Below are 15,834 nucleotides of genomic sequence, written 5' to 3'. Positions count from 1 at the left end.
TAGCCTCATGCCCCGGCATATCCCACACTTTAACATTACGACCAAGCCAGGGGGTCAACTCTGGATCAATGAGGAGAAGCACCAGGTGTCAGCTTGAAGAAGTTATAGCCGAGGATTATTGAATTTCAAACAGCAGAAGCAAAAGCAGAAGCTAAACGAACAGACTAGATTTAAGCTCTGCAATCCTGCCACATTCTGCCGTGAATGGAGGTGGATAAACACATCATTACAAAAAACAAAGTTCGTAGGTAGAGCTAGTGAAGTGTTTGCATCACTACCAGAGGAGGTATCTGAGACGTATGAGGAGGTGAAGAAATCCATCTTAGGTGCATGTGAACTAGAGCCTGAAGCCTCCAGACAAAGGTTTAGAAATTAAGCAAAGAACCTGGTCAAACATACATGGAGTTTGAAAGGATCAAACAGAGTAATTTTGATAGGTGGATAAGGGCTTTGAAAATAGACCAAACGTATGAGAAATTATACTTTTAGAGGAGTTTAAAAATTCAATTCCTGATGTAGGTGAGAACTCATGTGGAAGAGCAGAGGGTTAAAACTGTGAGGTTTGCAGCAGAAATGGCAGATGATTTTGAATTAGTTCATAAATCAAAGTTTAGTTTCCGACATCAGTTTCAGCCTGTGAGGGATAGAAACTGGGGAAAAGAGAAATACTCAAGTGGTAGAGGTCAAGGTGATCTGATGGGAGATAATAAGGAGAGTGTACCGCAGTTTAAAAAAGAAATCCAGGAGAGTGGAAGAGTGGAAGAGAAATGAAACATTTCAAATGTTTTCATTGTAATGAACTAGGCCATGTAAAGTCATGTAAAGTCACAGTGTTGGTGGTTGAAGAAAAGCACTGGGAAAATTGAAAGGAAAATCGCATTGGCAATTTCTTTTGAGCTCGCTGAGCATGTAACCAGCCTGATCAAGTGGTGATTGATAAGAAGCTGCCAGATCTCTTTAAAGAATTTACTTGTGTGGGTATAGCTTACTCATGTGTATCAGGAGGAGCAGGTAAAGAAGTCACAATTTTAAGAGATATGGGAGCTAGTCAATCTTTAATGGTAAGAGATGAGGAGTTATGTAGTTTGGGAAAATGTTGCCAGAAAAAGTGGTAATATGTGGAATTCAGGGTGAGAGGAGTAGTGTTCCATTATATAAGGTAAGGTTGGAAAGTCCAGTGAAGAATGGTGAAGTGGTAATAGGAGTAATAGAGAAACTATCTTGTCCAGGAATACAGTTTATTTGGGTAATTAAATATCTGGATCGCAGGTAGGGAGTGATGCCTACTGTGGTTGGTAAGCCAGTAGAAAATCAGACAATTGAAGTGTTGAAGGACAAATATCCTGGGATTTTTCTGGATTGTGTAGTAACAAGGTTGCAAAGTCACAGGATAAGACAAGAGGAGAAATCAGAGAATGAAGATAAAGTTGAAGTGCAATTATCAGAAATGATTTTTGATCAGATGGTTGGAAAAAAACAGGTGGAGGATGAGGCGGATATTTTTAGTTCAGGAAAATTGGCTGAATTACAACAGAAAGATATCAGAAAGCATACACGGAAGAGGAATCTGCGTGTATACCAGTGTGTTATTACCGTAAAAATTATGTCTTGAGGAAATGGAGACCTTTACATATGCAGGCGGAGGGAAAGTGGGCAGAAGTTCATCAACTGGTATTGCCAATAGGGTATAGAAAGGAGGTATTGTGAGTAGCACATGAGGTACCAGTGGGAGGTTATTTGGGAATAAGGAAAACTCAAGCTAAAATCCCAAAACATTTTATTGGCCTGGACTACATAAAGATGTTGTTCATTTTTGTTGATCATGACACACATGTCAAGTGATAGGGAAACCTCAAGCAGTGATAAAACCAGTGCCTTTAATACCCATTCCAGCATTTAAGGAACCTTTTACAAGGGTCTTAATTGATTACGTAGGACCGCTTCCTAAAACGAAAAGTGGGAATCAATATCTTTTGACTATAATGGATGTGTCTATTAGGTTTTCAGTGGCCATTCCAGTACGCAATGTTACAGCTAGAAAGATTGTGGAGGAATTACTTGAATTCTTTACGAGATATGGACTACCCAAAGAAATACAATAGGATCATGGATCAAATTTTACCTTTCAGTTATTCAAAGAAGTTATGGATAGTTTAGGAATAAAACAATTTAAATCAACTTTAATTTAAATCCAGCAGAGGGCAGCAGAGCAGAGCTACTGATTGGCTGTTCCAGGGAAATTTGCATACGTGCAGTGCGGTCAGCCTAATTTGAAGGTGTACCTGCAAAAGAGACCTGAGGAGTTCGAGTGAAGGCAAGCATCCAGCAGAGGGCAGCAGAGCAGAGCTACTGATTGGCTGTTCCGGGGAAATTTGCATACGTGCAGTGCGGTCAGCCTAATTTGAAGGTGTACCTGCGAAAGATACCCGAGGAGTTCGAGTGAAGGCAAGCATCCAGCAGAGGGCAGCAGAGCAGAGCTACTGATTGGCTGTTCCAGGGAAATTGGCATACGTGCAGTGCGGTCAGCCTAATTTGAAGGTGTACCTGTGAAAGAGACCCGACGAGTTCGAATGAAGGCAAGCATCCACCAGAGGGCAGCAGAGCAGAGCTACTGATTGGCTGTTCCGGGGAAATTTGCATACGTGCAGTGCGGTCAGCCTAATTTGAAGGTGTACCTGCGAAAGAGACCCGGGGAGTTCGAGTGAAGGCAAGCATCCAGCAGAGGGCAGCAGAGCAGAGCTACTGATTGGCTGTTCCAGGGAAATTTGCATACGTGCAGTGCGGTCAGCCTAATTTGAAGGTGGTTTGTGGAGGGGCTGTTGTCAAGTGACAGTTAAACCCGAAACACTTCCTCAGTGTTTCCCCCCCTACCTCCTCCTGTAACCAAAAATAAAACCACGGTCGTTGGGAAGCGGGAGCAGGGGCCTGTCGTGAAGGTGAGTGAGTGCCTTTAAATTTGCTTACCTTTCAGCGGGAGCAGGGTTTGAGGTAATAGCAGGTAAGCTCTTCCTTTCTTTTTCTTGTTTTTTTTAAATCTAGAGGTGATGTCAGGGAAGGCAGTACAATGCTCCTCCTGCAGAATGTTTGAGGTGAGGGACGCCGTCAGTGTCCCTGCTGATTTCATCTGTGGGAAGTGCACCCAACTCCAGCTCCTCAAAAACCGTGTTAGGGAACTGGAGCTGGATGAACTTCGGATCATTCGGGAGGCAGAGGGGGTCATAGATAGAAGCTTCAGGGAGGTAGTTACGCCAAAGAATAAAGATAGATGGGTGACGGTGAGAGGGGCTGGGGGTAAGCAGTTAGTACAGGGATCCCCTGTGGTCGTTCCCCTTAGTAACAGGTATACCGCTTTGGATACTGTTGGGGGGGGGGACTAACCAGGGGTCAGCCATGGGGTACAGGTCTCTGGCACAGAGTCTGTCCCTGTTGCTCAGAAGGGAAGGGGGGAAAGGAGTAGAACATTAGTCATTGGAGACTCCATAGTTAGGGGGATAGATAGGAGATTCTGTGGCAATGAGAGAGACTCGCGGTTGGTGTGTTGCCTCCCAGGTGCCAGGGTCCGCGCTGTCTCAGATCGTGTTTTCTGGATCCTTAAGGGGGAGGGGGAGCAGCCCCAAGTCATGGTCCACATAGGTACCAACGACATAGGTAGGAAAAGGGATAGGGATGTAAGGCAGGAATTCAGGGAGCTAGGGTGGAAACTTAGAGCTAGAACAAACAGAGTTATTATCTCTGGGTTGTTACCCGTGCCACGTGCTAGCGAGTCGAGGAATAGGGAGAGAGAGCAGTTGAACACATGGCTGCAGGGATGGTGCAGGAGGGAGGGTTTCAGATTCCTGGAAAATTGGGGCTCATTCTGGGGTAGGTGGGACCTCTACAAACGGGATGGTCTACACCTGGACCAGAGGGGTACTAATATCCTCGGGGGGAGGTTTGCGAATGCTCTTCGGGAGGGTTTAAACTAGTTCAGCAGGGGATTGGGAACCTGAATTGTAGCTCCAGTCCACAAGAAGCTGAGAGTAGTGAGGTCATGAGTAAGGTTTCAAAGTTGCAGGAGTGTACCGGCAGGAATGAAGGTGGTCTAAAGTGTGTCTACTGCAATGCCAGGAGCATCCGGAATAAGGTGGGTGAGCTTGCGGCATGGGTTAGTACCTGGGACTTCGATGTTGTGGCCATTTCGGAGACATGGATAGAGCAGGGCGAGGAATGGTTGTTGCAGGTGCCGGAGTTTAGATATTTCATTAAGTTCAGGGAAGGTGGTAAGAGAGGGGGAGGAGTGGCATTGTTAGTCAAGGACAGTATTACGGTGGCTGAGAGGATATTTGATAAGGACTCGAATACTGAGATAGTATGGGCTGAGTTAAGAAACAGGAAAGGAGAGGTCACCCTGTTAGGGCTTTTCTATAGGCCTCCGAAAAGTTCCAGAGATGTAGAGGAAAGGATTGCAAAGATGATTCTGGATAGGAGCGAAAATAACAGGGTAGTTGTTATGGGGGACTTTAACTTTCCAAATATTGACTGGAAACACTATAGTTCGAGTACTTTAGATGGATCCGTTTTTGTCCAATGTGTGCAGGAGGGTTTCCTGATGCAGTATGTAGATAGGCCAACAAGAGGCCGTATTGGATTTGGTACTGGGTAATGAACCAGGACAGGTGTTAGATTTGGAGGTAGGTGAGCATTTTGGTGATAGTGACCACAATTTGATTACGTTTACTTTAGCGATGGAAAGGGATAGGTATAAACCGCAGGGCAAGAGTTATTGCTGGGGGAAAGGCAATTATGATGTGATGAGGCAAGACTTAGGATGCATCGCCTGGAGAGGAAAACTGCAGGGGATGGACACAATGGAAATGTGGAGCATGTTCAAGGAACAGCTACTGCGTGTCCTTGATAAGTATGTACCTGTTAGGCAGGGAGGAAGTGGTCGAGTGAGGGAACCATGGGTTACTAAAGCAGTTGAAACACTTGTCAAGAGGAAGAAGGAGGCTTATGTGAAGATGAGACGTGATGGTTCAGTTGGGTCGCTTGAGAGTTACAAGTTCGCTAGGAAGGCTCTAAAGAGAGAGCTAAGAAGAGCCAAGCGAGGACATGAGAAGTCTTTGGCAGGTAGGATCAAGGATAACCCTAAAGCTTTCTATAGGTATGTCAGGAATAAAAGAATGACTAAGGTAAGAGTAGGGCCAGTCAAGGAAAGTAGTGGGAAGTTGTGCGTAGAGTCCGAGGAGATAGGAGAGGTGCTAAATGAGTATTTTTCGTCAGTATTCACACAGGAAAAAGACAAAGTTGTCGAGGAGAATATTGAGATACAGGCTACTAGACTAGAAGGGCTTGAGGTTCATAAGGAGGAGGTGTTAGCGATTCTGGAAAGTGTGAAAATAGATAAGTCCCCCTGGCCGGATGGGATTTATCCTAGGATTCTCTGGGAAGCTAGGGAGGAGATTGCTGAGCCTTTGGCTTTGATCTTTAAGTCATCTTTGTCTACAGGAATAGTGCCAGAGGACTGGAGGATAGCAAATGTTGTCCCCTTGAACAAGAGGGGGAGTAGAGATAACCCCGGTAACTATAGACCAGTGAGCCTTACCTCTGTTGTGGGAAAAGTCTTGGAAAGGTTTATAAGAGATAGGATGTATAATCATCTGGAAAGGAATAACTTGATTAGAGATAGTCAACATGGTTTTGTGAAGGGTAGGTCGTGCCTCACAAACCTCATTGAGTTCTTCGAGAAGTTGACCAAACAGGTGGATGAGGGTAAAGCAGTTGATGTGGTGTATATGGATTTCAGTAAAGCGTTTGATAAGGTGCCCCACGGTAGGCTATTGCAGAAAATACAGAGGCTTGGGATTCAGGGTGATTTAGCAGTTTGGATCAGAAATTGGCTAGCTGATAGAAGACAAAGAGTGGTGGTTGATGGGAAATGCTCTGACTGGTGTCCAGTTACTAGTGGTGTGCCACAAGGATCTGTTTTGGGACCGTTGCTGTTTGTCATTTTTATAAATGACCTGGAGGAGGGCGTAGAAGGATGGGTGAGTAAATGTGCAGATGACACTAAAGTCGGTGGAGTTGTGGACAGTGCAGAAGGATGTTCCAAGTTACAGAGGGACATAGATAAGCTGTAGAGCTGGGCTGACAGGTGGCAAATGGAGTTTAATGCAGAAAAGTGTGAGGTGATTCATTTTGGAAGGAATAACAGGAAGGCAGAGTACTGGGCTAATTGTAAGATCCTTGGTAGTGTGGACGAGCAGAGAGATCTCGGTGTCCATGTCCATAGATCCCTGAAAGTTGCCACCCAGGTTGAGAGGGTTGTTACGAAGGCGTACGGTGTGTTAGCTTTTATTGGTAGAGGAATTGAGTTTCGGAGCCATGAGGTCATGTTGCAGTTGTACAAAACTCTGGTGCGGCCGCATTTGGAGTATTGCGTGCAGTTCTGGTCGCCACATTATAGGAAGGATGTGGAAGCATTGGAAAGGGTACAGAGGAGATTTACAAGAATGTTGCCTGGTATGGAGGGAAGATCATATGAGGAAAGGCTGAAGGACTTGAGGCTGTTTTTGTTAGAGAGAAGAAGGTTAAGAGGGGACTTAATTGAGGCATACAAGATGATCAGAGGATTAGATAGGGTGGACAGTGAGAGCCTTTTTCCTCGGTTGGTGATGTCCAGCACGAGGGGACATAGCTTTAAATTGAGGGGAGATAGATATAGGACAGATGTCAGAGGTAGGTTCTTTACTCAGAGATTAGTAAGGGCGTGGAATGACCTGCCTGCAACAGTAGTGGACTCGCCAACACTAAACGCATTCAAATGGTCATTGGATAGGCATATGGACGATAAGGGAATAGTGTAGAGGGACTTTAGAACGGTTTCACAGGACGGTGCAACATCGTGGGCCGAATGGCCTGTACTGCGCTGTAATGTTCTATGTTCTGTGTTCTAACTGCGTGCCATCCAGAATTGCAGGGAGTGTTAGAAAGTTCGCATCAGACATTAAAGACAATGTTGAGGGCTTATTGTCAAGATTATCCAGAGGATTGGGATCAAGGAATTCCATTCGTACTCTTTGCCCTTTTGAACTAATTTTTGGTTAGGAGGAAAGGGGACCACTTAACTTGCTTAAGGAACAATTGGTGAGTGAGCAGTCGAACTTACATTATTGGATTACGTGTCAAATTTTAGGAAACAATTAAATAGAGCAGGGGAATTGGCTAGACAACATTTAAGCATTACAGACGAGATTAAACAGGTAGCGGACAAGAAAGCAAAAGTTCGTAGTCTTGCCAGTGGAGATAATGTTTTAGAATTATGACCAGTGGTAGGTGAACCTTTAAAAGCAAGGTTTTGTGGACCTTATCAGATTGAAAGTAAATTAAGTGAGGTGAATTATGTAGTAAGAACGCCAGATCGAAGGAAAGTTCACCGAGTGAATCATGTGAATATGCTTGAAAGGTACTTTGGAAGGGAAGGAGAGCAAAAAGAGGAGGTTTTAATGATTCTAACTCAAAGTGAAGAACCGAATGCTGATGACTTTGAACTTGACATTCCTCAAATTAAATTGGAAAACTAGGATGTTCTTAAAAATTGGGACAAATTGTTGAGTTACCTTCCAGAGGAAAAACGAACTGTCCTGAAAGAGTTTTGATGTCACATGGGCAAGTATGTGGAGATAATTTGAGAAGTACTAAAATGGCTATACATGACGTAGATGTGGGAAATGATGTTCCTATCAAACCACATCCATATAGACTTAATCTTTTAAAATTGGCACTGGTTAACAAAGAAATTTAAAATAAGCTTGAAAATGGCATAATTGAAGTGGGTTGCAGCCAATGGAGCTCACCCATAGTGATGGTACCGAAACCGGAGGGTACCCAGTGGTTGCGTGTGGACTATAGAAAGGTTAATGCAGTTACAAGAACGGACTCTTATCCTATCCCATGCTTGGAGGATTGCATTGAGAAAGTGGGACAATCAGCTTTTATTTCCAAACTGGATTTACTTAAAGGTTACTGGCAGGAACCTTTATCTGAATGGGTGAAGGAGATTTCAGCTTTTGTTACTCCAAATGGTATATACCAATTCAAAGTTATGCCATTTGACATGAAAAATGCACCAGCCACATTTCAATGGTTAACTAACAAAGTTGTTTCAGGATTTCCCAATTTTGCTGTATAGATCGATGATCTGGTCATTTTTAGCCAGATATGGAAAGAACATTTGAAGCATCTGATGGAGTTACTTGATTGACTTCAGGAGGCGAGTTTGGTAGTAAACCTAGCCAAAAGTGAATTTGGAAAAGCCCAAGTCACTTTCCTTGGCCATACAATCGGACTGGGTCCCAAGGGATGTGAAATGGTCCCAAGGGATGTGAAATCAAAAGTTATTGGGGAGTTTCCAATACCCTCGACACAAAGAGAAATAACCCAATTTCTTGGCATGAGTGGATTTTAGCGGAAATTTGTGCCAAACTTTAGCAGTGTGGTTGCTCCACTGATAGACTTGCTAAAGAAGCATAGCAAATTTAAGTGGACAGCAGAGTGCTAACAGGCATTTGATGGCCTGAAGGCTGTGTTAATCACTGCTCCTGTGTTAGCCATCCCAAATTATACAAAACCATTCAAGTGCTGTTGATGCGAGTGATGTGGGCGTTGGTGCGGTGCTTCTACAAGATGACGACAAAGGACTAGAGCGGACTATTGATTATTTTTCTAAGAAATTAAATACACACCAGAAGAAGTATTCAAAGATTGAGAAGGAGACTTTGAGCTTGGTGCTGGCTTTGCAACATTTTCACATTTATGTGACCAGCAATCCGTCTGACACAATTACATATGCTGATCATAATCCATTGACGTTTTTGGAGTGATTCTGGAATAACAATGCCAGACTGTTTCAATGGATTTTATTGTTACAGCCATTTCATTTAAAAATAATACATGTGGCAGGATGAGAAAGCGTGTTGCCAATGCTTTGTCACGAATGTGATGAAGACAAGCAGGCTCGGTAGAGGAAGAACTAAAATGGACTATGTTATTGTACCTGTTTGCATGTTTTGTTTGTGAAACGAAAAAGTATTTTACTGTCAGTATTTCTTAAAGGAAAGAAAAAAGGTGAAAAATGAAACCATCTTGAATTTGATGGGTTTTCTTTTCTTGGGAGAGGTGTCAGGTGGATGAAATGAGTGTTTATCAAATAGCTGCAGTGATTTCAGTGTGTGGGTGGAGCTGGGCTGTCTGTCTTTTTACTTTTCTTTTGAGCTGTAAAGCTGCTTTGTGGCTCTGTTTTTGGTTTTGTTTTGAACTGGAGAGTTGCGTTCAGACAAGAAGCTGTATATCTCTCTCTCTTTAAAGAACGTTGCCAGATCACTTGGTGATTTCAAAGTAATACCTGTTTCTGTAGAGAATGTAAACCTGCTGTCTTTGTTAAAAATGGGTTTAACCTATGGATGTTGCTAGGAAAGATATTAAGGGTTACCTATAGAGTATCATATCTGTGGGGTTACGTGTGTTGGTAATTGATAAGATGTTTACTGTGTGTTTATAAAATGTTAACTGGGTTCATAGAATAAACATTGTTTTGTTTTAAAAATACTTTAGGGGCACGATTCTCCGAGGCCGCGCCGGTTGGGAGAATCGCCGGCCGTGCCAGTTTTCCACGCAACGCCGGTCCAACGTGCTCCCATGATTCTCCCAAGAGGCAAAATCGGTCCCATTGGGTTCCGCGAGGCGCAAACTGGAGAATCACCTGAGACACACAAAATAGCGATTCTCCGGTACCCCCGCTATTCTCCGGCCCAAATGGGCCGAAGTCCCGATGGCGTGACCCCAGTCCACGCCGTCGCCGTTCACACCTTCTATATCCAGTCGTCAGCCAGTTGTGCTGGCTAACGCTGAGCACGGAGGAGGTGAGCAGACTGTCCCGGAGTCTCCGCAGACTGGGAAGGCTTCCCCGAGAACGCTGCGGCCAACGGGGGAGGGGGGAGGAGGGGGGGAGTGAGGTGGGAGGGAATGGAGGTGGGGGGAGAGAGTTGGGGGGGAGGGAGTGAGGAGTGATGGGGTGGGAGAGAGGGGGAAGGGAGGGAGTGAGTGGTGGGAGGGGGAGAGGGAGGGAATGGAGGTGGGGGAGGGAGTTGGGAGGGGGAGGGAGTGAGGTGTAAGGGGGTGGGAAGGAGGGAGTGAGTGGAGGTGGGAGGGGTTGAGGGAAGGAGTGGAGGTGGGAGGGGGAGAGTGAGGGAATGGAGGGGGGGGGCGTCCATCTGCGGATGCCACATGTCAGCCGCCCTGCCCTGGCAGGACGGTGACGAGGATACGCCCGCAGGTTGTCGTGTGGCTGATGGGCAGAGCCGACTGGCGCACCGGTGAGGAGGACGGTGTTAACTGACCGTTGGACGCAGACAGTGACCAGGGGTTAGGCTGGCCGCGTGTCAGCAGCGCGACCAGGTCACCGGGGCACACAGGTATCCCATGGCAGCTGGCTGCCGAGGTGTTGAAGAACCTCCGTGTAACATGTCGTTTATCTGCCCCCCCCACCACCCTTCTGCAGGTCACCATGTATGCCAACCAGACAGTGATGTTCACCGCAGTGGTTGGAGCCGCTGCACTGCAGTTAGCCATCCAGCAGCGTCGACTGCGACAGCCCACAGTGGATGTAGATGCAGGGGCTGCTGCTGCAGCAGAGGGGATGGCCGCGGAGTGGCCCATCGTCGCCGCGCAGGCCGCAGGCACTCATAGCCGGTATGTTCAGGGGGATGCCGAGGGGAACATTGACTCCCAAACGGTGAGGAAGGCACAGGACGTGGGCACTGATATCGAAGTGCATGGGGGGAAGGAGGAGGAGGAGGAGGAGCCACTGATGGTGGTGCTAGGGCGCCACAGGCGGCCATCAAAGACTAGGGTGTACCGTGACCGAATCTCGTTCGAGGCCCTACCGGACATCACATGCAGGAGGAGACTACGGTTCAGGGAGACTATGGTTCAGGGAGACAGTCGCACATATCTGCCACCTCGTGGCGCACCTCGCACCACGTGGAACGGGAGGAGGACACACTATACCGGTATCCATCAAGGTGACGGTGGCCCCAAACATCTACGCTACCGGTTTCTTCCAGACTCCGAGCGGGAACCTATCTGGGATATCACAGATATCAGTCCACAGGTGCATCTGGGACGTGACCGACGCCTTGTTCGCCATCGCGGATCGTTACATTACATTCCCCGAGGACCGAGCACATCAGGAAGCACGAGCCCGTGGATTCGCCAAGGTGGCCGGGATACCAATGGTCCAGGGAGTGATCGATGGTGTTCGCGTCCCCACTGCCCGCCTGCAGACAACAGGGAAGTGTTCAGGAAGAGAACATCCAGGTGGTCTGCGACCTCCACATGAGGATCATGCACATGTGCGCAAGGTTCCCCAGGAGTGTGCATGACGCTTACATTCTTGCGCAGTCGTTCATCCCCGCAATGTTCGAGGGACGCCCGCCCGCCACCCCCCCCCCCCCCCCCCCCCCCCCCCCCCCCCCCCCCGGCTGAGGGGCTGGTTGCTGGGCGACAGGGGTTATCCGTTGAGGTCATGGCTGATGACACCGATACGGAGGCCTCAGACCAATGCAGAGACCCTATACAACGAGGCCCATGCAGCAACCAGGGGTGTGGTGGAGCGGTGCTTCGGCTTGCTGAAGATGCGATTCAGATGCCTGGACCGCTCCAGAGGGGCCCTGCAGTGCCGGCCCGACAGGGTCGGTCACATAGTTGTGGTCTGCTGTGCGCCGCACAACATTGCTATGCAGAGGGGAGATGCCCTGGTGGAGGAGTCGGAGGGAGAAGCCGATGGCAGTGGTGCTAACGCTAACGAAGAGGAGGAGGATGAGGAGGAGAATCTGACTCATGGCAATAGCTAAACCATCCATCTCGGTGGTCACTGCGTTCGTCACGGACACTCCATCACGTGCCCGTGTGGGGTAGCTGGTGTCGGAGTGCCGAGGACTACGGTGTCCGACTGTGGGACAGAGGGGGGGGGAGGGACTGCACACCCGGCACAGACGTTGAACCGCTCGTCAACCCCAGCGGCACTCTGTCACCATCAGGAGGTCCATGGCACCGGACACAGCACAGAGTCGTACAAGTTAGGTGCAACAGTTCATTCATTCATTCATTCATTTTTCATTTCAGTGAGTTTAATAGTGAAAGTAACATACAGATGCCCTAGCCCCTACAACTAAACTGTGCCCTGCTCCCATGCCAACTTACTATGTGTGCAACTTCCTTGCCTGACGGGCCCTACCACTACGTCTACGTGTCTCCCCAGATGGTACAGCGGGAGTGGAGGCGGACTGCTGAGAATCGCGCCCTGCGACATGGCTCCCCGTCGGCACGCGTTTCCTGGGGTGACCTGGCCTCGATGGGCGTGCTGGATAATGTGTGCCACCCTGCTCTACCCGCTGCCCACCAGATGCGCCAGAGGCCAAGTGTTGGGGGACGCCCTGTGATGGAGTTAATGGGATGGGCCCCAGAACCTCCTCCTCCCTCGGGGACCCCGGGCCTCACTGTGGGACGGAGGTGCGATCGGAGACATGCTCTATCGCACCACCGACACCTGGCGCTGCCAGTCCTGGAGGCGTGCAACGGTCTCCACCAGGGTCCGAAGGTTTGCAGAGACGGAGTCCAGGGAGTGCGACATTACTGGCAGGGACTGTGCGACCTCAACCTGTGAGTGCGCTACGCCATCCAGCACGTGCATCAGGCGGTCGATGCTCTCCACGACTGACTGCTGGGACTGTGCCATGGCCTGCTGGCACTGTGCCATGGCCTGCTGGGACTGGGCCATGAGCTGGTGAGACTCGGCCAGGGCCCGGAGTGCGGCGCCAATGTTGTTTTGGCTCTCGTGCATGGCTGCCTGTGAGAGGGCAGCCCTCTCCTGGGCCATGGATGACGCGTGTGTGGTGATCCACTGTGTGCACCTGTATTAGGGGATGTAAGGTAGGACCTGCACTACACGTTCGCCGGTAGCCCCTGCTGGCTAGCTCCGCCCACAAGGAGCCGTATAAATATGCATGACCCTCTCCTGATCAGCCATTTCGCCAGCTGCAGGAGGAGGCCACGCATCTGACTGTAATAAAGCCACAGTTGTACCAATCTAAGTCTTTCGTGCAATTGATAGTGCATCAATTTATTACAGTCAGATTTTTCTACATTATGGACATCAGGATCAAACCAGATCGCCTGCAGCTGGATCTGCACTCGCCAGACGCCAGAAAGGACTTTCTCTGGCTGGCTTGTTTTGAGGCCTACATCAACGCTTCGACCCCCACGCCGACGGAAGCTCCAGGTTGAGCTCCAGCATGTTCCCGTTGATCCAGGACGCCCCGAGTTACGCGGAAGCGATATTACTCCTTAAAGAGAACTATGTTCAGAAGACAAACACACTCTTCGCAAGGCACGTACTCGCCACTCGCGGACAACTACCTGGTGAGTCGATCGAAGACTTCTAGCGGGCTCTTATCCCACTCGTACGGGACTGTGACTGTCAGGCCGTCACGGCCACTGAACATTCCAATCTCCTCATGCTTGATGCATTCGTGACGGGGATTGCGTCGGACCCCATCCGACAACGACTGCTGGAAGGGGCATCGCTCGACCTAGCGAAGACGAAAGCTTTAGCGCTCTCCATGACGGTCGCATCTCGCGACGTCCAATCCTACCCCGCTCGCTGCGCGGCACACCCATCCTACCCCTCCTGGACCCCAAAAACGACCTCCCCGGCTGGGGCCTCTCCTACTCAATATGCCTGCGTGGCCCGCCATACCACGCACCCTGAGGGTCCCCGCTGCTACTTTTGCGGCCAGCAGAAGCATCCCTGCCAGCGTGCCCAGCCCGCGCCACCACTTGCAAATCCTGCGGTAAGAAGGGCACCTTTGCGGCGGTGTGCCAGGCCCGCGCAGTTGCCGCTATCACGCCCGCAATTGCCCCCTTCCCCCAGCCGATCCCACAATGGGCACCACCATCTTCTGCTCCCAGGGCCACGCGCGACCAGTGGGCGCCGCCATCTTCTCCCCCCAGGGCCACGTGCGGACCGGGGGCGCCGCCATCTTGCCCCGCCCCCACAATGTGCACTCCATGGACGCCGCCATCTTGCCCCGGCCCTACAACGTGCGCTGCATGGGCGCCACCATCTTCTCCTCAACAGATCCTCCGGACCCCGCCATCGCCGCCATTTTGTCTCCCCCATGGGACTGGTTTCCACCTCTACGTCCTCCCCAACCCCTGTTCTGACGTCCTCCCCAACCCCTGGGTCTGGATTTTCAGTGTAATCTCCAGAGCCTCACCCTCAAATTCGGCGGGCCCCTACCCCCACTCATCGTTTGCGGCCTCACGACCCTCAAGGTTGACCCCCCTCTCTCTTTGCCAATCTAACTGCGGATTGCAAGCCCGTCGTCACCAGGAGCAGACGGTACAGCGCCCAGGACAAGGCCTTCATCAGGTCCGAAGTCCAGCGGCTGCTTCGGGAGGGTATTATTGAGGCCAGCAATAGCCCCTGGAGAGCCCAAGTGGTAGTGGTTAAAACTGGGGAGAAACACAGAATGGTCGTGGACTACAGCCAGACCATCAATCGGTGCACGCAGCTCGACGCGTACCCCCTCCCTCGCATATCTGATATGGTCAATCAGATTGCACAGTACTGGGTCTTCTCAATGATTGACCTTAAATCCGCCGACCACCAGCTCCCCATCCGTAAATCGGACCGTCCATACACCGCCTTCGAGGCGGACGGTCGTCTCTATTATTTTCTTAGGGTTCCCTTCGGCGTCACTAACGGTGTCTCGGCATTCCAAAGAGAAATGGACCGAATGGTTGACCGGTACGGACTGCGGGCCACGTTTCCGTACCTGGACAACGTTACCATCTGCGGCCACGATCAGCAGGACCACGACGCCAACCTTGCCAAATTTCTGCACACCGCCACTCTCCTCAACCTCACCTACAATAAGGAGAAGTGTGTGTTCAGTACCAACCGCTTAGCCATCCTCGGCAACGTAGTCCAAAACTGACTCCTGGGGCCCGATCCCAACCGCATGCGCCCCCTCATGGAGCTCCCCCTTCCCCAAGGCCCTCAAACGCTGCCTTGGGTTCTTCTCCTACTATGCCCAGTGGGTCCCAAACTACGCGGACAAGGCCCGCCCACTTATACAGTCCACTCAATTTCCCCTCACAGCCGAGGCACAACATGCCTTCTCCTGTATTAGAGCAGACATAGCCAAGGCCGGGATGCATGCAGTTGATGAGACTGCCCATTCAAGTAGAAAACGACGCTTCAGATGTCGCCCTCACTGCCACGCTAAACCAGGCAGGCAGACCCGTGGCATTCTTTTCCCTCACCCTTTATGCCTCTGAAATTCGACACTCGTCTGTTGAAAAGGAGGCCCAGGCAATCGTTGAAGCGGTGCGGCATTGGAGGCATTACCTGGCCGGCAGGAGATTCACTCTCCTCACTAACCAACGGTCGGTAGCTTTCATGCTTAACAACACGCAGCGGGGCAAGATCAAAAATGATAAAATCTTGCGGTGGAGAATCGAGCTCTCCACCTACAATTACGAGATTTTGTATCGCCCCAGCAAGCTCAACGAGCCCCTAGACGCCCTCTCCCGAGGTACATGTGCCAGCGCACAAGTAAACCAACTCCGTGTCCTGCACGACAGCCTTTGTCACCCGGGGGTCACTCGATTGTATTACCTCGTCAAAGCCCGCAGTCTGACCTACTCCGTCGAGGAAGTAAGGACAGTCACCAGAGACTGCCAGGTCTGTGCGGAGTGCAAGCCGCACTTCTACCGGCCAGACCGTGTGCA

General features: G+C 49.8%; 1 protein-coding gene across 3 annotated transcripts in view; it reads right to left on the bottom strand.

Moving 5' to 3' along the window:
* LOC119970356 overlaps positions 1–15,834 on the bottom strand; it is a 94,519-nt gene that overhangs the window by 43,281 nt on the left and 35,404 nt on the right. The gene's annotated exons all lie outside the window — the stretch shown is intronic.

The sequence above is a fragment of the Scyliorhinus canicula genome, chromosome 8 (genome assembly GCF_902713615.1).
Source record: "Scyliorhinus canicula chromosome 8, sScyCan1.1, whole genome shotgun sequence".
Lineage (NCBI taxonomy): Eukaryota > Metazoa > Chordata > Chondrichthyes > Carcharhiniformes > Scyliorhinidae > Scyliorhinus > Scyliorhinus canicula.
Note: the sequence above shows the minus strand (reverse complement) of the source record. Positions and strands in the feature narration are given on the sequence as shown.